Below are 22898 nucleotides of genomic sequence, written 5' to 3'. Positions count from 1 at the left end.
GTGGCATGATTATGTGTTATGTTTTCTAGTACAAAATGTATGATAAAAGAAAATCAAGTTTGGAAAGTGTGGTTAAACCTAGTAGAGCTTTGGATATCATGTTTCCATAATTGGACATTGGAGATCAGGACATTATAATAGTTGCTTCCTTCTACCTTAGTGTGGACCATGGATAGTAAGGGGTATTTTTACAAGTTGTTTGAATGTTTGAATAATTGTATGATACGAGTATGTGCCGATAAGATTGCATGAAGGAATGATCTTGTTTTAAGATGGTTGTACTAACATAATATGTGTTGAGACAACTGATATGCACTTGAGTGCAAGTTGGTGATAGTTGTAGCATTATGACTAATGACTGTGAGTTAATTGCAAATCATGACATGGTTGTTAGTATCGGTAAAGGTTGATCTCAAATTAATAGACACGATGTCTTGATATTTGGAACATGTGTCTGACATGTGTGAACAGTTGCAGGGAAACATGCTTGGTATTAGCATGACAATGCAATAATTGATTTGTTTATATAACTAACAACTAAGTGATGTGATAGCATATAACAGGACTCAATTGCAGCAAGGAAGAAGTTAAAAGAAAGGAATTGGGTAAGAATTCCTTTAGCTATGTTTGGAAACTACAATTCCAAATGAATAAGTGCTTTGCATGAATACAACAAGTCTTCTTAACCTTGATTTCATCTGACATTATGTGGATATGTATTATATTCATGAACATGTATTTGGCAAGTATAACAGTTGGTTTTCAGTTATGGTTGGATTCGTCAGGGAATTGGAGTCCCTTGAGAGATGATATATGTACGCGTTCAATTACAGGTCAACATGCTAGGTACAACAAGGTAAGGTAACCGATATATTGTTATGTTTATTTATGCAATGACAATTGTGTGTTTATGGCAGTATGATGCAAGGGATTGCACGGCGAAAGAGACTACCATGAAATCTTGAAGAAGGCTTTGGTTGAGCTTTCCCCTAGAAGCATTGGGAACCCATGGGGATTGATTCAAGGTGTACGTTGAAATTTTTGTGCTTTCACTGCTTTGTGATTTGTTTTCATTGGGTTGCAGTTTTGTTTATGCCTGCTACATGGCCATGCCACTTTTTTTATGGTGTTATATTGCTATTGGTTTTTCATGCTTTTCTACTTGTTTGCCTCTTGTTCTTGTCTTTATGTTTTGAGGGTCTATTGGGTTGTGTTATATCCTTTCCACAACTAACGTACGTAGTGAACTGGGGGGTTAGAGGGGGGGCGGAGCCCCTCGTTCATTGCGTCAATTGCACAGTGAGGGGGTCACAGGGGTGGCGGCAGCCCCCCCTGTCCAGGGGGTTTGAGGGGGGTGGGTAGCCCCCCTCTACGGGGTCCAGGCCAGTGCCCTGGGAAAAAAAAAAAAAAATTGGACCCTATATTAGGTTGGGCGAACCTACCTATGGTTTTCGGTCCATGGTATTGGATGCTTCGGCGTGTATAAATATGTATTGTAACATTGAAAGGATATAATGAAAAATCAAGTTGGTAGTCCCAGTTTTGGGATCTAGGGGAAAATCTTTGTGTATATGTGTTTTATGTGTTATGCTCTCGCATTATTTATTTTCTGTGTTTTAGAATTCGTATGCAGGTAATTTCTGTATGAGGTTAAAACCTACAAGGTCTTGGGAATTGTTTGGGGAAAGAGGAAAGTTAATGGAACTTGGGGAGAGCTGAATGAAACCCAATAGGTAATGTAAGACCTAGATGAAGCCTAGTGCATGTATAAGGGCAGTTAAAGGCAAGAAAATGACAGCCAGTTGGATTGATTGGGTCCATTGGGGTAAATAGACGGTGGCAAGACATTCATGAGAAAGGTAACACGAAAGGTAAAGTAATTGTATTTGAGGTATCAAATTCCTTGGCTATGTTGGGAACTATTGTTCTCAATATGTTTCATGTGTTGCACGGATAAAGGGAGTTCTCTTAAACTTGACCTTATCATCATGTAATTACTTTGTGATCGTGATTATACTAATATGTGTATGTGTGTGTGTTAATATATATATATATATATATATATATATATATATATATATATATATATATATATATATATGCTATTTTCTGACACGGTCGTCAGGGATCATTCTTGTGGAGGAATGATTGCTTATGTGAGTGAATGGCATGAAGAGGTTCCTAGTATCAAATGGGAAGAGTAGCCCCGATATATCTATTAGGTTAGTATCATGTGGATACACACACACACACATATGTGTGTACATATATATATAGATATATATATATATATATATATATATACATAATCATGTGGACATATATACACACACACACATGTGTGTGTGTGTGTACATACACACACACACACACCCACACACATATATAGGATCATTCTTGTGGAGGAATGATTGTTTATGCAGGTGAATGGCGTGAAGAGGTTCCTAGTATCAAGTGGGAAGAGTAGCCCTGATATATCTATCAGGTTAGTATCATGCAGATATGATTTTATATTATGTGCTTATACTATACCTATGTTCATGTTATGGACAAGCTATGCTGAGGGATACATCAATTGAATGAAAGCAATGTGACCTACGGTATGTGAGGACAAGCATGGATAATGGAAAGAGTCAGAGACAGGAATTTGGATTGTGGATGCACGCAGTAAGGTTTGGGAAAGATACTAGAAACTAGGTTGCTTGGTAGAGACAGTGTGGTCTCGGATGTTGGTGTTGTGTACATGTTGTATATGCAGTGTTGTGTACATATGGTGTTGTCTACATGTGTTATTGTATACATGTGGTGTTGTGAACATGCAGTACTTCTTGGAAATATTGAGAGGGGGGTGAATCAATATTTCTTTTCAAATGTTATTTTCACCATTTAAGATTACTTATAATTAGAACACAAAATGAACAATGATAGAATAATAATTTTATTAATCAATGATGAGGAATCCAATCCTCTTTCGAATAAATCCAATACAATAATGTGTAGGGCTCCAACCCTAGATGAAGGCACCAATATTCAATCTCCCAGGCTCCAACCTATATTTTTTCAAGCTTCGAATTGGACTTTCCAAGGCTCCAACTTTGTCAACTTTGAAGCACCAACCTCTAGGGCTCCAACCATATCTCTGGTACAGGCTCCAACCTGGTATTTTGAGGACTCCTATCCTCTAGGGCTCCAACCCTCTCTTCCATCCAGGTTCCAACCTGGTCCCTTGAGGAATCCTATCCTCTAGGGCTCCAACCCTCTCTTTGGTATAGACTCCAACCTGGTCTCTTAAGTAATCCTATCCTTTAGGGCTCTAACCCTCTCTTTGGTACAAGCTCCAATATGGTCTCTTGAGGACTCCTATCCTCTAGGGCTCCAACCCTCTCTTCGGTACAGGCTACAACTTGGTCTATTGAGTACTCCTATACTATAGGGCTCCAACCTGGTCTCTTGACGACTCCTATCCTATAACGCTCCAACCCTCTCTTTGATCCCTCAAGATAAGTTTGATGATTCTTTATGGCTTCCAATATCTTTTGCAACGAGCCATGTCTATCTTCAGCAATGCTTCCACTTAATCTTCGTGCCACTTCATCAATGATAACCTTGCTTTATCATGAATTTGTCTTTGTATCTCTTCATGGTACGCAAACTAAATCTCCAAGGTTACTCCATGAGGAATTCAGCAAAGCACAATGTCTCCAAGTCTTATGTTCGTCAATTATTCCCTATCATAGGAGACAATCTTAGTTTCTTCACAGGTGGTTGATCCTGTTCTCTAAACTGAGCTTCAATAACCTTCACATAGGTATATACTTTTGCAACCGATTTTAGGCAAACTATCCCACTGTTTTCAAACACAGATCCAAACTCAGGTTCCCTTCCACAGGTATTCGAACTAGGGCTTAACTCTACTAGTCTGAGGTTATCAAAATCTGACCTTTTCACAAATCCGAGACAAATATATAGAAATGATCCGAGCTACTAAATGAACCTCCACAGGATTGTCCTTCAATTCGAGTTATGCACTTCTGCGGAGCTACAAAAGATTTGCGCCTTCGCAAATTCATTATGGCTCTAAGCCTCTCACATATGTTTGTTCCACTTAGTCCGACCCTTCCAAATGTGATTGTCCACAAGACTGGGCTTCACCGAAACTGAAGTGCCCCACAGATCTAAGCTCTTACGACCTTACTTCCTTCAAATATCGTGTGATCCTTCTCAGCCTCTAAGTCTCCTTTCCTTTACTCTTTCAAGTTCACGAGTTGTGAGTTGTATCTTCTTCTTTGTGATAGATGAAGAAGATCGATCCTTGATAATGAAATATCTGACTTGTATTTATATGAGTATCGCTAATAAACAAAAAGACATGTTTATTAGAGGAGAGACCGGCTTGTGTATGAGGTGGCACATTAAAAGTATATCAAAAGGGATCTTTGTTAATAATCAACCAAATATAACATAGTTTCATTGTTTATGGAAACTATATTTTAGTAGCAACATAGGAGGGGCTATAGCTTTTAAACAATGTGAAACCATATTGCAATGGATGTAGGGAGGTTCCCACATGCCACATCATCACTTTAATCCTGAATATTGCAACTAAACGGATATCAGAGATTTTTAAGTTGTCGACATGGCAAAAATCCAATGTCAACAATGTCGATATTACTATAACACATATTGCCCCTACTTGCTCTGACCTCCGATGCAATGGACGCAATATTATATTAAACTTGTTATGATAGAGCAATCAGGTCCGTAACCATATTGCAATTGGAGTTTTTAACATGGCATGCCTGCAAAACTTGCGATAGGAAAGTTCTAATGCACGAACACGATATTACATTATAAAAAATAAATAAATAAATAAAAATTAAAAAAAAAAAAAAAAAAAAAAAAAAAAAAAAAAACTTGATAAGGCCAGTCAGGTCTGCAAAGCATATCACGATCCGATATTAAGCCTCATCAGAGGATCTTATCGTAGGTCCCATTCCAAAAGCTCTAATAAAGGGAAAATGTGATTTAGTAATTAAATCGTTATTAGAACAATTCAGGTCTGTGTATCAGAGATCAGAGGTCCACGTTGCATTTCGTAGATCAGAGGTCCACGTTGCATTTCGTAGATCAGAGGTCCACATCGCCTATTGAAGATCAGAGATTGGAGTTGGAGGTCTGAGTGGTGACACACTATTAAAACACCGATATGATTTCTCTTATTTGGTTCTGGATATTTCACCGATATGATTTCTCTGATTTGGTTCTGGATATTTCGCCGATATGTTTCTCTTCACTCCTATGATATCATTGTTTCTATCCTTTGGATCTTTCTCTTAGGCATATGCAGTCTTCTCTTTGGATCTGCTCCTCCTTGGCCTGTTGCTCCTATTCTTGTCTTTCTATGGCTTCTCTTGGATCTACTCCTCCTTGGCTTGTCACTCCTGCTCTTAACTTCTGATAGCTTTCCCTTGGATCCCGATGGCTTCTGATGGCTTCCGATGAATTCCTATGGCTTTCGATGGCTTTCTGATGGCTCTGATGGCTTCCAATGGCTTTCCTTTTCTTGCTCCTTAGGTCTGATTCTTCTATTATGTCTGTATATATATTCAATGATTATGCTATATTCAATCCATATGGTCCTCCATCTCATCATATGATCTACAACTATGTCATAAAGTCCTTCATCAAGGATATCATACTATACATGAGGTTATGGAAACTTCATTAGAACTTTCATCACTGTCATCAATGGGAAACATCACGGATCACAAGAATTTTCCATCACAAATAATGACATCTTGAAATCAATGACAACCTTAACTAAAATTCTCCCCCTTTCTCATTGATGGCAATATTATTTCCCTTCCAACATTCTCTACCCCTTTGACATCAATGGAAAACGGGGTGCCGAAGTACTCCCCCTATCAAGCTGCTTCTTGTCATTTTTCTCCCCCTCTCATGGTGCTCTTTCTTGTCATGTTGCTTCTTCCATTGTTGCTTAGATAGTAGCTTGTACAACTCCCCCTCAACCTGTGCTCCCTTTTTTGTCATCATCATACTACTTAGTCACCTCTATCATTCTGTTCTATAGTTATCCAATGTTGTTATACTGATATGGGTCTCTTTTACTCCATCCATAAAGTATTATAATATTTGTTTGTATATTATTCTTATTCAACTATTGTCTGCTTCCACAAATGTCATTTCCATATTTTAGCTATTATCAGAACCTGTTATCACTTGGATTCAACCTCGGGCTGAAGGAAGGCAATGCCAGGGTAACCACAAACCACGCTTAGCCAAGTAGCTAGACCTACTAGGCTGGGAGAGAGCTCTATGCATAAGGATCTCAGCCAAAATGACTAGATCAGGTAAAGGATAATAGGCTAGGTATAGTAGCACAAAATTTGATTGGATTTTGAAAGGATTTTACTGGATCAGGAGCAGCTGGACAATTTAGGTCTAGGGAATTAAGTCAGAATTGCAGGGTGTTCAATGGGGAAAGGTAGGCATAGGTTTCAGAACTCAAGGGCTTGATGAGGTGATATGTTTTAGACTAGTGAGAAGCTAAGAAGAGCATGTGAAAAACATGGATCCTTCCTAGACTGCAGAAAACATGAAATGGTGAATGGTTTCCCAAGGCAGAGCACTGATGTAATGAATTATGCCTATCAACTTGAAAACATTCAACTAGAAGCAATGAAATGATTAAAGGAATACATAAAACACATTAACATATGATCACAAAAGAAGAAATTGTACTAAAACTCCATACCACATGGATCCCATAAAAATAGCTGCAATTCTTATTAATCTCTTGCCAAACTGCTACAAATGGTGTACAATCAAGGTCTGAGCATCCAGTTGAGTCCAACCCTTTACAATGAGAAAGAAGAAGAAGATATAGACATGAATTCAACCTCCTCCCATCCTTAGGGGTCGAATCCCTAATATGAGGAGCTAATCTAACTAATATTGAACAAGAAACAGGAATATAGGCATCTCAACAACTTGCCTCTAAAAGTGAAAAATTGATTCATTTGAGCTCAAACTAACTTCTAAAGTAATTAATCTACCCTCTATTACTATTTATCTATCATAGTTACATGCTAAGTCATCATTTACAATCGTGAAATAACCTCCATGAGAAGAACACAGTCAAAAACTGGAAAAATAGGCATCTTGTTGAAAAATTGCCCTACGCGCAGCGCCACTTTCAGGTCCCTTTTGGAGGCCTTCCCGGCATCCAAATTGAGCTCGTGATAGCTCATTGGAAATGAATTCAAGTCTAATTTCCAAAAAACCTATAATTTTTGCATTTGAAGCTCATTTGACTCCTCAAAACTTGATTCTCCCAAGACTGCTTCTGTGTGTCCAAAAGTGGCAGAAAGGTCATTTTTAGGGTGTTTTTTGACCTTTTGGTGGACCAGTTCTGCCCCAAAAACTTAAAAAATATCTAGGGTGAATTTCCTCATTGCTTTGAATCCAAAAATTAAAACCATTTCTTCATTGGGTGCCCCTAGGAAAAGCGCAGCGCCAGTGGCGCTACGCGTTTAGGCAGTTTTCTTGTGTGTAGAATTTCAAAAATTGGAAAATGACAAAAATTTCTCCAAACTTGCCCAAAATTGGTGAGAAGAACCATCATCAAGTGTCCTGATGAGCCAAGGAAGCTTCAGCAAGCATCCTAAGCCTATCCTCCTCCTTTTTTCCTTTCAAAGCCTGCCTTAGCCTAGTTTTCATTTTCTTGACCCTCATATTGCAAATCTTGTTTCGGGTCCTGTAATGATAGGCCATGTGTCTGATCATCTGATTGTCTCTATTGGCCTTCTGTAGCAGCTTCTCAAGGTGCAATTTGATCCTCTCAAGCCAAGTCTCCCTATCATCTTCAATCTCTTTCTCAATGGGAGTCAAAGTGATAGGTGCCTCTTTGTCACTTTGTCGTTTCATCTTGAGCATTTCCAGCTCCATGAGGACTTGTTTTTCACTCAACTGCTTGTTTTCTTGCTCCAAATATGTGATGACATACTTGGCCCTCTCCAAATTGTCCATTAGAGCTTGTACTTGAGCCTCCTTTTCTTGTATGATGATGTATTTTATGGTATCTTCGTCCTTAGTCTCTAAGTCAATGATTTCCACTCCATGATGAGTATAACGTTGCTCCAACTCATCATGCTCAGTCAAGTCAAAGTCCCTTTCCTCCTCATCATCAAAACTCTCCTCTGGCATCTTTTCCTTCCCTTTGTGCAGCTGCTGCACCTATACCTGTTGTGTCGATGAAGAAGGCAAAGCCCCTTCCACATCCTGTGGAGCTAGAATTTGCCTATGGGCTGATGAAGAAGGCAAGGTCCCTTCCACATCCCGTGGAGAAAACACTTGCCTATCAGTTGCAAATAATATCCTTGTGCCCCTCTGATATGTCATGTAAACGAGCACCTCAGTAGTTCTAGTCTCCTTGGCCTCCTCATTTGTTTTCACTTGAGCACTGCTAGAAGGTCCCCCTGCTTCTTGAGACACTGGTGGAGGAATTTGTGGACCCCTGAAGATGTCATGAGAAATAAAGGTCTCCCATGAGATGTTAAGGAGACTGAGATGATGAAGCACAATCATCTTGATCAGGGAATAGTTATAGAGACTGCTCATCTCCTGAGGGTATGGCTTCTTCTAGACAAAATGAGCCATCTTCTCAATCTTCTTGAACAAGAAGTAAGGGAGGTTTAACATCCTCACCCTGGTAAAATGCATGAGGAGCCTGATATGATAGATGTACAACCTGGAAAATATACCCTCACAAGTGAAATACTTCATGATGATTTTCATCATGGGGACATACTTGTCTTCAAGAAATCTAAAAGGAAAAAGTCTCTTCACCTCATTTCTGTACCAGGGTTTGATATAAGGCTCATAGTAGTGTTCATCCAGGTCCTGGGCCTTGTACCACTTCTACCCTACATTTGGAATCCTGGTGGCATCTGAAATGATGGAGGGTGAAACTGTAAATGTTACCCCAGCAAGAGTTACCTTGTTGTCCTGAAGATGGGCTACAAAAAGTCTAGTGAGCTCAGGGTGGTGTTGAACTCTCTCTACCTGCTCATAGAACTCATAGTAGATAAGATATCTAAAACATGTGACAACCAACTAAGAGGCCTGCAATTCCCTAAGGTTTGATGGCTCTTCTCTAATAATCATGCCTCCTTTATGTGGTTCTCTCTGCTCCCTAGCTCTATCTGCCGAAATGTCACTGCCTGTGTTTTCCTCCTCCTCATAGTATCGGTCCTATCTCTCCATGTTTGCAAGGTTGAGGTTGTATGAAGGGAATGAGTGAAAGTGTTTTAGGAGTGAGGGGATGGGAGATGAGCTTATGGGTTAAAAATGAATGAGGGAGTAGGAAATGAGAGGGAGGGATTGTTTTGTTTGAGAAATTGCCCTTGGGGAAGAGGGATAAAGGGATGGAAATGATATGAAATAGGGCTAAAGGGATAAGGGGATAGAGTTTAGAGCTATAGGGATAGGTGATAGGATGAACAATGAGGGTTTAGGGTTTTAGGCATAAAAGGGAGATTTTTAGCGTTTCATATTTATCATGGAGAATGATGCTTATGATGTTGATATGCAAACCAAAACTGCAACAAATGAGGTCAACTTACTTGCAATGAAGGTAAGAGAGAGCTATTTGGAGGTTTCTTGAAGTTTTGAGTGCTTTATGACCGTTCTTCTCAACGCACAGCGCCAGTGCACAGACGCGCAACGCCACCCTAGAAGCGCAGTGCCAATGTAAAATAACACTGCGAAATTTTGCCTGACGCGCAGCACTGGTTTCAATGCGCAACACCACTCTGATTGCCTAAAACGTGCAGCACCGCTCTGCCAACACGTAGCGCCACTCCTCCACTGCTCCAGAAGTGCAGCGCCACTCCCCAGAAGCACAGCGCCAACCTTCCTTCGCCCAAAACTCACTCAAGCTTGCCTCTTCTTCTCACTTTTTGACTCCTTGCTTGCCAAATGAGAATAATGAACTTGAAAATGAAATGTGAGAGCTTAAATAGGAGTAGGTTTTGATTTTTCACTTGAAAAACCCACTTTCTAATGTTTTCTTGTCCTTCTCCAAAACTCTGTTTTTAATTCATTTTCTTCGTTGTGTCTTTGCAGGTGGATAATGCTCAACTTGAACTGATTTTTGCAGTGTTTCTTTGTCTTGCAGCAAGGAGAGATGCTTTGGTGCAGCTAGGATCATTTATTACATATAGTGACTTAAAATTACATAAGAAATACAAATAAACTCAAAATACTCTGTTTTCACCTCAAAAACATGTTTTTGAGGTGAAAATTACATTAGGTTAAAAGATAATTATTCAGTGGCTATGACTTACAAGCCATCATGCTTGAATTTATTTATCATCCGCATACCCTTGCTAACCTTTATTTACAATTTTAAATCAGGTTCTTGACCTTGGAAATGAAACCCGAAGACCTAACAAAAACATGCCCTATTACCTAATGAAAGTATGATTGCAAATTGACCATGAAACCATAACTGAAGACAACCTAAAGAAGGGTCAACAAGTATACTCTATGAGGGAAAAATTTAGACTTTCTGAAGAAAAGACAACCATCAGTGGATCAATTTGACATGACCTAATGAAATGATGTAAAATTTCAATATGGGACCCCTAAAATGAAAATGCAAAGAGCAGATTTGATCCCTGATGGAAGTATGCAGATATTGACACTAACATTGGCCTTATTAGGGATGGCAGTTACTTGGAGGTGTCAAGAACACCATAGACTAAGTTCCTCATCCATTGGGCAATACGGTCAAAACAAAACAAAAATGAAAAATGACTCAATACAGACCGAAAACTGACTCACAACCAAACCTACTCTAAACTTGACTATAAACCAAATCAACAAAACTTGACACTAATCATTCAAACTTTATAGCCTTCACTTCAGGCCCCAAGCGCAGATGACAATGTACTTGAAACCTTGCAATGAAAATAAAACTGGTATATACAATGAAGGTGAAGTAATTTCAAGGAACAACCTCAAAAGTAGTAGTGCTTCAGGAGCCTACCATTCACTGGCCCTCCTGAACAATCCTGACCATCCATTTCCTTCAAAAAAAATGCATTTTGTCCCCGATAAGCTGATGTTTTATACGGTCCTTTCCATGAATTGTCAAACTTACCATGCTTCCCCTTTCCCTTTGGTTTTGTGGTCATAAATCTTCTTTATCTTCTCTTGCAACTGGAAAGTGTTTTGGGAAACCTCTTCCCTTGTTTGCTGAAGGTGAATCATTTGATTAATTCTACATTGAATATCATACTCTTCGCTGCCAGCTTCCTGTAACAATCTCATGACCCCGACTGTAAGTGATGAAGGAAAAACTATATCAGTACCATTAACCAACTCAAAAGGTGACATACCTATGGATTTCTTGCTGCTCACTCTGTTGGCCCACAAGGCATTAACAAGATTATGATGCCAATTCTTCTTGTTTGCCTCCAAATAATGTTCACCAAGGATTTATTTGATGACTCAGCCAATCCATTGCCTTGCGGGTAGTATGTCGTGGAATGACCCAATGTAATATTGTACTTGTTGCAAAACTCGACCATCTTCTTGGACTTAAATGTTGCTGCATTATCTGTTATAGTCTTGTGAGGGCACCCAAAACGAGACAATATATTAGATTATAAAAATTGGATAATTATCATGTCCCTAGCTTGCCTTGTCATAATGGCCTCAATCCACTTGGGGAAGTAACCGGTAGCTGTCAAAATCCATCTGTGTTGTGTTGATGATGTAGGATGGATTTCCCCTATGAAATCAAGTCCCCACTGCAAGAAAGGTTCATTTACTTCAACTGGCTTCAAAGGAAGAGGAAGCAACTTCCTTTCTCCTTGAAAAACTTGGCATTCATGGCAGCCCATTACTGTCTTATACAAATCTGAAAACAAAGTCGGCCAATAATATCCTGCTCTCAATACTTTGTTAGCTGTTGTTTTCCAAAACAAATGACCACCACAATCACCTCTATGAAAATCATTCATTACCTACTGAGCTTCATCTTCAACCAAACAATTAAGAAGAACTCCTCCCAGATATTTCCAATAAAGAGCACTATTTAAAATGCAGAATATTGCAGACTTTAGTTTTAGTGACCTACCTTTACTTCTTGAAATTCCAGGAGGTGGTGAAAGATTTTGAAGAACAAAAACTATATCAGAATACCAAGGTGATTTGAGAAACATTTCTGATACTTGAATGAGTGAGCCACCATCTTCGTCCTCTGACATTGCTGCAATGAGATTTATGTCTAGAGCATGCAGATTTGATTCAGCCATCAGTTTTGCCAAGCCTTGTCCTTTGATCAGTTTGGTAGGTTTAATCTCAAGATCATACTCCAACATTGCTGCTATCCACTTACCTCTTCTTCCCTCCGGATCAGTTTGCATCAGAACATCCTTGACTGCTACATTAGGAACATATGCTATAGTATGTGAATGCAGAATGTATACTCTGAAATCCTTCAATGCTTTTATAAGATCCAGTGCTTGTTTTTCAATGATATTGTACTGCAAGGTGGCATCTCGAATAGTCCTACTGAAAAAATAAATGGGTTGCACCACCTGATCCCTCTTTTGCATCAACACTGCAGCCATGGTGTGCTCAGATGTAAATGAAAATATAATAAAATCACGAGTATAATCAGGACTAATCAAGACTGGGGCTATAGTCAAAGCAAAATTTACCAAGTTGAATGACTTCATGGAATACTCAATCCATTTCAAAGTGTTGTCCTTTTTCAACATATTAGTTATCTCACGTAAATGCTCAGCCAAATTCGGTATAAAATTGCGTAAGAAATTCATCTTACCATTGAAATCCTAAATCTCCTTCTTGTTGCGTGGAAAATCTATATGTTGGATTGCCTCCACCCTTGGAGGACAAATGTGAATACCATCTTTAGAAATTATATGACCAAGCAGTTTACCACCGTCCATGGCAAAAAGACTCTTCTTCGGGTTTGGAGAAATCCCGAACTTCCTACATTTATGAAAGACAATCCTCAAGTGGTGCAAATGCTCATCATTAGAACCAGAAAATATTGTCAAATCATCTAAATAAACTACCAAGAAAACATCCTTCTCATTAGCAAAATCTATGTCCATCGCCTGTTGAAAAGTGGCTCCGACATTCTTCAATCCAAATGGCATCTTGGCATACTGAAAAGTTCCCCAAGGTGTTGTGAAGGTAGTTTTGTCTTGGTATTTTTCATGCACCAAGATCTATTTATAGCCTGAGTAACCATCAAGTAGTGACATCCGTGATGCTCCAACTACTCTTTACAGAATATGGTCCATCTTAGGAAATGGGTGATTATCCTTTAAGGATACTTTGTTGAGGTTCCAGAAATCTATGCACAACCTTATTTCTCCGTTCTTCTTTCATACCGGGACCAAATTTGAAATCCAATCAGAAAATCTCATTGGAACAATGATGCCAACTTTAAACAATCTATTTACCTCTTTCTCGATGGATGTTAGCAGCTTTGGATTGATTCTTCTCAACTTCTATCTAAAAATTTTTTGACCTAGCTTGATAGGAATAGTATATTGAATGATATCCTTGTCATACACCTTCAAATCTGAATAATCCCATGCAAAAACATTAGAAAATTCAGAAAGTAATCTAACATACTTAGCCTTTACTTCGAGAGACAATGCTTTTGATAACTTTACAAGCTTGGACTTGTCAGTTGTTCCAAGATTTACATCTTCAACTCCTTTTTCTGTAGGAACCAAGCTCGGTTTTCTTTCCACATCATCATGATCAAAAATCTCTTTTAAAGGTATGATACCTCTAAGAATAATATTATCCTTCAGCTGTAAAACATCCATCTAATTTACCTCAATCTCTTGTTCATCGGAATCACAATCATCATCAATGGAAGTATTCTTAAACTTTCCTTCATTTTTCAAAAAGGAATTGATTTCCTTATCATCCCAAAACACTTGCCAATACCTCAAATTCTCAAGAACAACAGGGCTATGTTTGACATGAATTTCAAACTTGTTGCTAGAATTCATTGGAATCTTAAAATTGCTAGCCGCAGTGGCGAGTGAATCTGCAATGATGTTTTGATTTCGGGGTACTGTTGTCAAGGTGTATTCAGGAAACATCCTCAAAATATTCAAAACTGCATTTATGTAGGCTCTCATTCGCGGATGCTTTGCTTGATATTCTCCTTTTACCTATTTAATCACCAACTCTGAATCACCATAAACAGAAATCCTTTTCGCATTGAGCTTCTTCAAGATTTTAAGACCTGTAATCAAAGCCTCATACTCTGCTTCATTATTAGAGCAATCAAAAGCTAACTTGTAGGAACATACTCTAACATTACTTGGGACTTTGGCAGGCTGGAAAGCAGGGCTTCGAATCCAAATTCCAATACCAGCACCGTCCTTACCCACAGTGCCATCGAAGTCCATGCTCCAAAGGCTGGCTTCATCTTCTAGATGCTGAAATTTTGTTTCCTTCTCTACCTTACCTTGGTTGATTACTTCATTTTTCTGCTCTTCACTGACCTTTTGCTGCTGTGTAGGCTGCTCATAAGAACTTGCTATTTTTTCTTTTTCTTGATTAAGAACTACTCTAAAATTCTCGAAAATTTTTGGTACATCATCTACTTCTACAAGCTGAATATCTACATCATTCAATCCACTATCAAAGTACAAAACAAAGGACTCTAAATCAGTATGTACAACATTTATTGGATGATTCACAGGCTTCTCTTTACTAGTGATCATGTACTTCATTTTCTTTTCCCGGTACAACTTCCTCAATTGACTGAAAACAAGGATGGTAGCATAAGAGAAGTCAAGTTGTAAAGTGCCTTTGAGTTTATCACCCCACGATCTAGATAAGAGCATACCAAATCGAGGCGGTATATCAGCAACTACCACATCCATCAAGACATTTTTGGCTAGGATTTGATCTAAAGAAACCACCAAATATTTGATGAGACCAATGCAATGAACTCTACCAGAGTCAAAGGAGTACAAATCATGATATTTTTGGGTGATATCCAGGCCCAACTTTTCCATAATGGCTTTAGGCATCAAATTGTGGGAAGCTTCGGAATCTAACATAGCATTATGGAGAATATACTCATGCAATCTAAGACTCAAATAAAAGGGAGGAACTTCACTATCTTCAGGCTAACCTTCTATGGCTAGACCAAAAATGAGTTCAGGATGATCATCTTCGACATTCACCATGTCTGACAAAGGATCAATTTGCAATATTCTAGATAAATGATGTTTATAATTGCTATTCTTAACCAGTTCAGTCAAAGGAATGGACACTTTCAATTTGGCAAGTTCACTTTCTAAATTAAAGGATGAAACTTTTTCTACCTCTTTGACACCAATGTCCTTCTTATCTTCTTGCTCTTTTGTTGCACTATCTTTTTGTTGATTATTCTTCTCATTTGCAGTGATACTTGTTGATGGTACCTTATTGGGATTCGGATCAGCAAGCTCTTTCCCTTTCTTCAGAGTGTTTGAGGAATCATTCCTGGATTACACATCCTTTCTTTTCTGAATGGGATTGACCGGTACATCTCTGCTCCTTAAAGAATATTGCCTCTGTTGTGCAGTCAAAGCATTCATATAACCATGCTGATAATCATCAGATTCAGCCTCCAAAACCACATCATTTGCTAAGATGTAATCTTCATCCCTTTGAATGTCTAGAACTTTTGTGTATTCTTCATCTTCGGTCAGAAATATAGGCATACCATCAGCAGTGAAAAAGTGATTTGTTTCAATTACCGGATCTTCATCATCTTCTTCTTCCATTCCTTGAACATAATTATGTTGTAAGGGAGTTCTGATCTGTTGTTGTTGCGTTGGTTGCTCTGGTGCCTTTTGTTCTCTCTGCTTGATTCGAAATTGGGGCTGGTACTGTCCTCTAAGTTTTCGGATTGGTGGTTTAGGTCTATCTATGATGGTTAATCGGTCAACCATCCTTTCCACTATTTGAATCAATGTATCCATCTTTACATCTGAGGTAGATGCTTCTTCTTTTATGGTCACTCTTTTCTCTCATCTCATTCTTACTCTTTTGGCCAACAAGTTTGCTTCTACACTCACAGCATTCTTTTGCATGTCTTCTAGTGTGGTAGAATCTCGTTCCCACAACTGACATGCTATATCAGCATCAAAACCATCTAGAAACTTGAGCAAAGCCAATCCCTCTGGTGGTTTAATGTTGGCAGGAATAACATTGTATACTGCATTAAACCTCACACAATTAAGTCTTTCACACTCTCGCCAACATTTCTCTTGATGCTCTCATACTCGGACAAAATTTGAAGTGGATTCTTCTTCACCTCCCACCGATCCAGGAATTTCCTATGGAGGATTGGTAAAGTGGTGATAGAAGCTGTTAGTAAAGCTCTGAACCATTTTCGAACTTCACCTCCAAAGTTTTGTACACACAATCTCATCAACACGTCTTCAATTTCTGCTTCATGGAGGTCAAAGAAATCATTCATTTTATCAACATGTTGCTAAGCTGTAATGGTTTGAGTAGCATCAAATAAAGGTAACTTGGTTTGATAATCAGTGGGCATGGCACCAAGATTCTGAGGTAAAACAAGGGGTGCATACCAGGCAGCCATAACTCGAGGTGGATTTAAAGCAAGGACCAGGCTACTAGGAGTTGATGGAGTAGTTGATGGAGAACTGGGAGTAATAGGTGATTGATGTGAAATGATAGGTTGATGGGAAGTGGAGGTGTTAGAGTTGGTCTGGTCATCCCTCCGTCAGAGATCAAAACTCTTTATGCATTTCATTTTTAGGATTCCCGCTCCATTCACTCATCTGCATTCCGCTAGGGGCATGCCATAATCTGACGGAAAAGGTCATTGCTAGTCATTTCCCCCCATGTCTGGCTCCTGTTGGCTTAGCTCTTTTGTCAGTGATCACCAAAGTCCATGACAGTCAAGGTCTGGTCCTTCAATGGACAAAAGTCATTTTCGATAATTACGTCTAGGGATTAATCAATTTGGTCTTTAAATATGTCCAGTAAAGCCATGCAGGCCAGAGTGAGGCCCTTATAAAGTAATGATTCAGAGAGTTTCATCATCATATTGATAAACTTCGACTGATTGGTGCTAAAATTTTCAAAAAAGTCGTCAGTTGATTTCTTCAGGTGCAGGCATGGTTTCCGTGGCCAAATGTCCTGTCATGCAATCCCTGCAAAGAGTGCCGAAAATTTCATCATTTGAGCTAAAATTTCAAAGGGAAAGTGGAAATCAGTGTTGCTTTAAGTCAGTGAAAAAGTGTCAAAACATAACATTAGAAAAATGGGTTTTTGAAGAAGCAAAAATTTAACCATGACTTCCAAGTCTTTATATACAAGTTTCTACCAAAATCAAAGTCATTATGCGAATCAAGTGCATAGGGAAGCATTGCAAAGTGTTTGAGTGTGCATCATGCGTGTTTGGAGCAAGGTTGGAGGCAGTTTTCAGGGCACGACGCATATACACAGGGGTGCAATGCACACAGAGGGCACGGCGCACACAGAGCCACCCCTCAGTGTATATTTTCAACGGGCACGGCGCACACGCACGAAGGGCCAAAACTGTGCCAAATCGCCTCAAATTTCTTTTGAAGCCCATCAAATTGAAAGGTAGGCTCTATGAAATGACTTGTTCATCAAAGTTTATAAATAATATGGTGGTTTATGGCTATGTTTGAAATGCAACAAAACTCATAAAATCAACCACAAGAAAACACCAAAGGCCATTGTTGCTAGGGTTGAATAATTGTGGTATTGAGGCCAAGGTTCCATTTTCACCCACCATTTTTCCCTCACCTACCATTTTTCCCTATCCTCCCTTTCTCATTTTTCCTATTATCCCTACCCTAAAACACTACCAAACCCTATTCTCTTTCCCCTCCTCTTATTTGCCAACATAACACCCCAAAAACCTACCCTATCAAATACCCAAAACTCCTACATATCCCTAAACAAACTTCTCCCCATAACCCCATTCCCATCACATTACTCCCCTCCTAATACTCCCTTTTGTTTCACTGTTCCCCTTGGTGGCAGATATCACAAAAGCACCCAGCTTCACACCATCATCAAAGGGCAACCGAAATACAGTACACACAGCAGTCATGGCATCACAACATTCATCAGAGTATGAGATGGAGACACAAAGTGACAATTCCTCGGAAGTGCAGGCTCCTAGGAGACATCACAAGAGTGGAAAACATGTTAGGGATGAGCCCACTACCCTCACTGAATTACAAGCATGCCCTCTTGCCATGTCATGTTTCCAACATCTATCATGTTTTGAATTTTGTCAAAGAGTGGCTAATGTTCGATTTCATCATGAGTTGGCCCGTCTTTTTGTGCTTAACCTACATGGAGATCACTCTATCTTGGCCGAGGTCACCTTCACACTGACACCCGAAACTGTCTCATTAGCAACCAGTATACCGAATGTTGGAGAACCATGGCACAAGAAACAGAAAGTTGATTGGCAGCATTATGAGCCTTACATTAAGGCCATTTGCTTGAGGCATCTCACAAGAGTCTTTCCATTCAGATATTTGAGAGATGAATATGCTCCACTCATGAGGTTGATCATGAAGTATTTCAGCTGTGAGGGGAGGTTCTCTCGTCTATATGCCTATCACATCAGGTTGCTCATGCACTTTACCAGGGTACGGATGATGAACATCCCATTTTTCATTTGCAGGAACATAGAGAGGATGAACACCTTCATGCAGCATAAGACCCCTCAGCGGCAACTTAACAGTTTCTATCACTTTGCTCTTAATAAGATTTTGGTGGATCATCAGTTGGGATTGCAGGGCATTACTTGGGATGACTTCATCTTCCGTGACCTCTTCAGCACTTCACATGTAGATTCAAAGGTTGAACATGAGATAGGTGGTCCTTCTCATTAGTATGAGCGCCATGAGACCGCTACTATGCCAGTATTCATCACCTATCAGAGAGGCACTAGAAATTTGTTTGCAGCAGCAAAGCGAGTGTTATCTCCACCCGTGGTGGAAGGGGCCTCGCTTCCAACATCAGCACTACAGGTACAGGATAGAGGTAAGGAGCCAATGCATGATGAGGGACCTTTAGGTGAGCCATCAGGTGAAAGAGTGACCAAATTCGTTCTCCTTCATGATGATGATACAGATACAGAATCGACAAGTGCACAGCTCAAAGAGATCATCCAGGAGCAACAATCAGAGATCGAAGCCTTATCCCTTGACTTGGAGAGGGCTAAGTGGAACATGAAATATCTGGAGCAGAGGAACAAACAGCTTGAGGATCAGCAAGTGATCATGGAGCTACAAAACATTCGTGAGCATCGCCAAGTCGCACAAAGGAGAAGAGTTGAGCTCACGTCACTGGAGCAAGAGATTAATGAGGATCGGGAGGCCAACCTCGAGAGAGTTAATATGCACTTGGACAGGCTGCTGGACAGGGCTGACAAGGACCATGCACTGCTGAGACACATGGCTTTCCACTACATCAAACGAAACAAAGTATGCAAGGCCCGAATCAGGAATTTGAAGGCTAAATTGAGGAAGGCAATCAAGAATCAAAAGAGGAAAAGGGAGCTCGATCGACTTCAGATATTGGCCGAAGCCTCTTTGGCCCAGCATAACACTTCATAGAGAACCTCTAGCCCAAATTTCAAGAAATTTGGGGCAATTTTGGTCACATGGTAAATTTTTGGTCACAATACACGTTTTTTCTCCCAGTGGCGCGGCGCTTAGGATCGGGAGCTCCAAATCACAAATGGTTTGCATTTTTGGATTAAGCATGCAAAATCATGACTACTGGTGCTTGGACAAGAACTTTGGGCATGATTTGATTCCCCGGGAGGTCAAAAACACTCAAAAAATGACCTCCCTGCCCCTATTTTGACACACAGGAAGCAGTCTTGGGAGAATGAAGATTTGGAGGGGCAAATGAGCACCAAATTCATAAATTCCACTTGGGTTGGAAAGTAGATAGGCCAAGATTTCCAACAAGTACACTTGGGCACATTTTGGACTCCTGCAAGTGCCTCAAAACAGGCTCCAACGTGGCGCGGCGCATATAGGGAAAAAGTTCAATTTCACCTCTGATTCGCGAAACTTCGATTCGCGACTTCTCCAAGTGGGACCGCTCATCTACATTTCACTTTTTCGGCACCTAAGGCGGCATTTAAAGTATTTTCACTCCAGATCGGCTCCTATCCAAGTGGCAAAGGAAGGCGAACAGTCACCCAAGCCATTTGTCATGTTTGTAACGCTGCACCTGTAGCTAATGGTTGGCTTTCCACCTCCATTTTGTAATGATTCGAGTAACTCCCCAACCCTTGGGCGTTATATCTCTTCATGGCACATTCTATATATTGTATGAAAACTATTTTCAAAGGGTTGGTTGGCTTGTAATCTCTAGGAGACTGCGGGAGAGAAACTCAGTTCTTCATTGTATATTTTGACAGAGGATTAATGAAAGGTAGCGGCTCTGTTTCATGAGATTCATGTGGTTGTGAGTGTAGAAAATGTGTCTCTTATGTTTCATATGTATTTCGTAATGTTTCACAGTTCATTTCATATTCATTTCCAGTGAAATTTTCTAAGTTAGATAAGGTAGAATTCATTTTTATTGCTCTACCTGTGGGAAAATTTCATGTTCAGTGTTCTTCTTCTGTTGAAAAGGATTCATGTACTTATGCCCTTTTCACCCTCCTAAGCAATTCCTCCATTCCATGTTATTTCAAACTAAATTGCTAGACTTTCTGCCTGTCTTGCCTCACGAAGTAATCTGTGCCTTTGTATTAAATTCTCTGCTCATTGCTATCTGTTGGTCCCATACCATCCCAGAAACTCAATCATTCATAAAAAATTGCTTCTTGTATCCATATTTACTTACTAGCCTAAGATCAATATTTCATTGTTAGTCATATCAGACCATTTCGTTTACTTATTCGTTGAGCGTGACTCGGATAGAGCCCTCTCCTGTTCTGGTAGGGCTAGCTACCAGACCGAGCGTGGTTTATGGTTACCCTGAATTTTTCCTTCCTTCAGCCTAAGGCAGATTTAGGTGTTAACATAGTGGCGACTCCACTGGGGAACGAAATTAATCCCCTTACTTCTTGATAATTCTAAGCTTCCGGATGATAATTTTAGGATTTGATAGGCTGAGTAAGTTGTTCATGTCCATCTGATTTTTTCAAAAATAGCACGCTCGCTTCGAGACGATATACCAGAGCCAATCCAGATCTGGATCCTCCTCATATTTACGAAAACCCCAACTTGATTCCAAGACTCCTTCACCAAGAGATCACTATAACTCCCGTGTTCAAATCCCATTCATGTCTTGAAATTTTTGAGTATCTTGAAGAGCTTGAGTTTGATGAGCAGTTTGAAATATCATTGTTCAAGACCAAATCCGAAATGGTTGTTGACTATATTGTCCCCGATCCAAAATTTCTTGCAGACCTAGAAACTGAAAGGGCTAACCGGTCAATTGATAATTATATTGTGACACAGCTTCAAACTCCAATTGCTAGCCCCTTACAAACCGTGCACACTCCTCCAACACCTCTAAGGCCAAATCCACCAAGAGTGATGGCTGCCCATTTTGCACCCCTGGTTCTGCCTCAAGTTCTATATGATATGACCGCAGATTATCAAAGCAGCATCCCATTTTTTGATGGCACTCCTAACAGCATTATTGCTCAGCAACATGTGGACAGAATGGCAGACTTCTATGAACTTCATGAGATCGATGCGGAGAATGTGGCAATGGGACTCTTTGTACAGACATTTGCAGGTGATGTGAGGAAATGGTTCAGAGGTTTGCCGGTGGCAAGTATCGCTACCTTGGCCGACCTACAAAGACAATTTTTAAACCGATGGGAAGTGAAAAAGAATCCTCTTCAAATTCTGGTTGAATATGAGCAAATCAAACGAAACGCTGGTGAGTCGGTCCAAGACTATTGCGTTAGATTCAATTCAGTTTATAACGAAATTCCAGATCATCTAAGGCCACCTATGGGACTAGCCATGGTGAAGTTCCTGGATGGTTTTGATGCTGACATGGCTTATCAATTAAGAGAGAGAGAATTGGCCACAATGGAAGACATGCAGAAGATAGTCGTCAGCGTTGAAGAAAATCTGTTGTCCAAACGAGCTAGAGCGAAAGCATAAAAGAAGGTCGCAGTCAAGGAAGAGCCTTCCTCGATGGATCAGTTACTCAAGAAGGTAGAGCAGATGCTTGAAAGGGTGAAACTTGACAAACCGAAGCCACAAGTTAGAAATCCTAACTTTCGTGGTCAGCAACAACCACAATATAGAATAAGACAGAGAGATCAGCGAGCCCAAGAGCAGACAGTACAACAGCCAGTACAGACACCTTTGCAGCAAAATTTTGTGCATGGACCGGAGTCAGATGAGGACGGGAATACAATAGGTGAAGAAAACCACCTCTTTACTCCTGATGATTTGCCTATTTATCTCACTGAGGAGGAGTATGCAGAAAGTTCGGCTGTACACAAAGATGTAGATTTTATTCTAGCAAATGACACCGTCTTGGAGGAAGAATCAGATGAGTACCAAAGAGGCTATATGAATGCTCTGTCCGCCCAGCAGCAGCGATATTCACTTAGAAACAGAGATGTTCCGGTCAAACTAATTCAGAAAAGGAAGGATGTTGAGGCATCAAAGAATGATTCATCAGTTACACAAAGGAAAGGAAAGGAGGCGATTGGTCTGAAGAGTAGCAAATCACCATCAGCAGAACAATCACATCAGCAAGTTGCATCTAAAGAAAAGGAAAAGAAAGAGAAAAGATTCTCG

This window comes from Pinus tabuliformis, chromosome X, assembly GCF_031772625.1.
Source record: "Pinus tabuliformis cultivar Carrire ecotype Pingquan chromosome X, CPIR1, whole genome shotgun sequence".
In the NCBI taxonomy this organism is placed as follows: domain Eukaryota; kingdom Viridiplantae; phylum Streptophyta; class Pinopsida; order Pinales; family Pinaceae; genus Pinus; species Pinus tabuliformis.
This window is presented reverse-complemented; position numbering follows the sequence as displayed.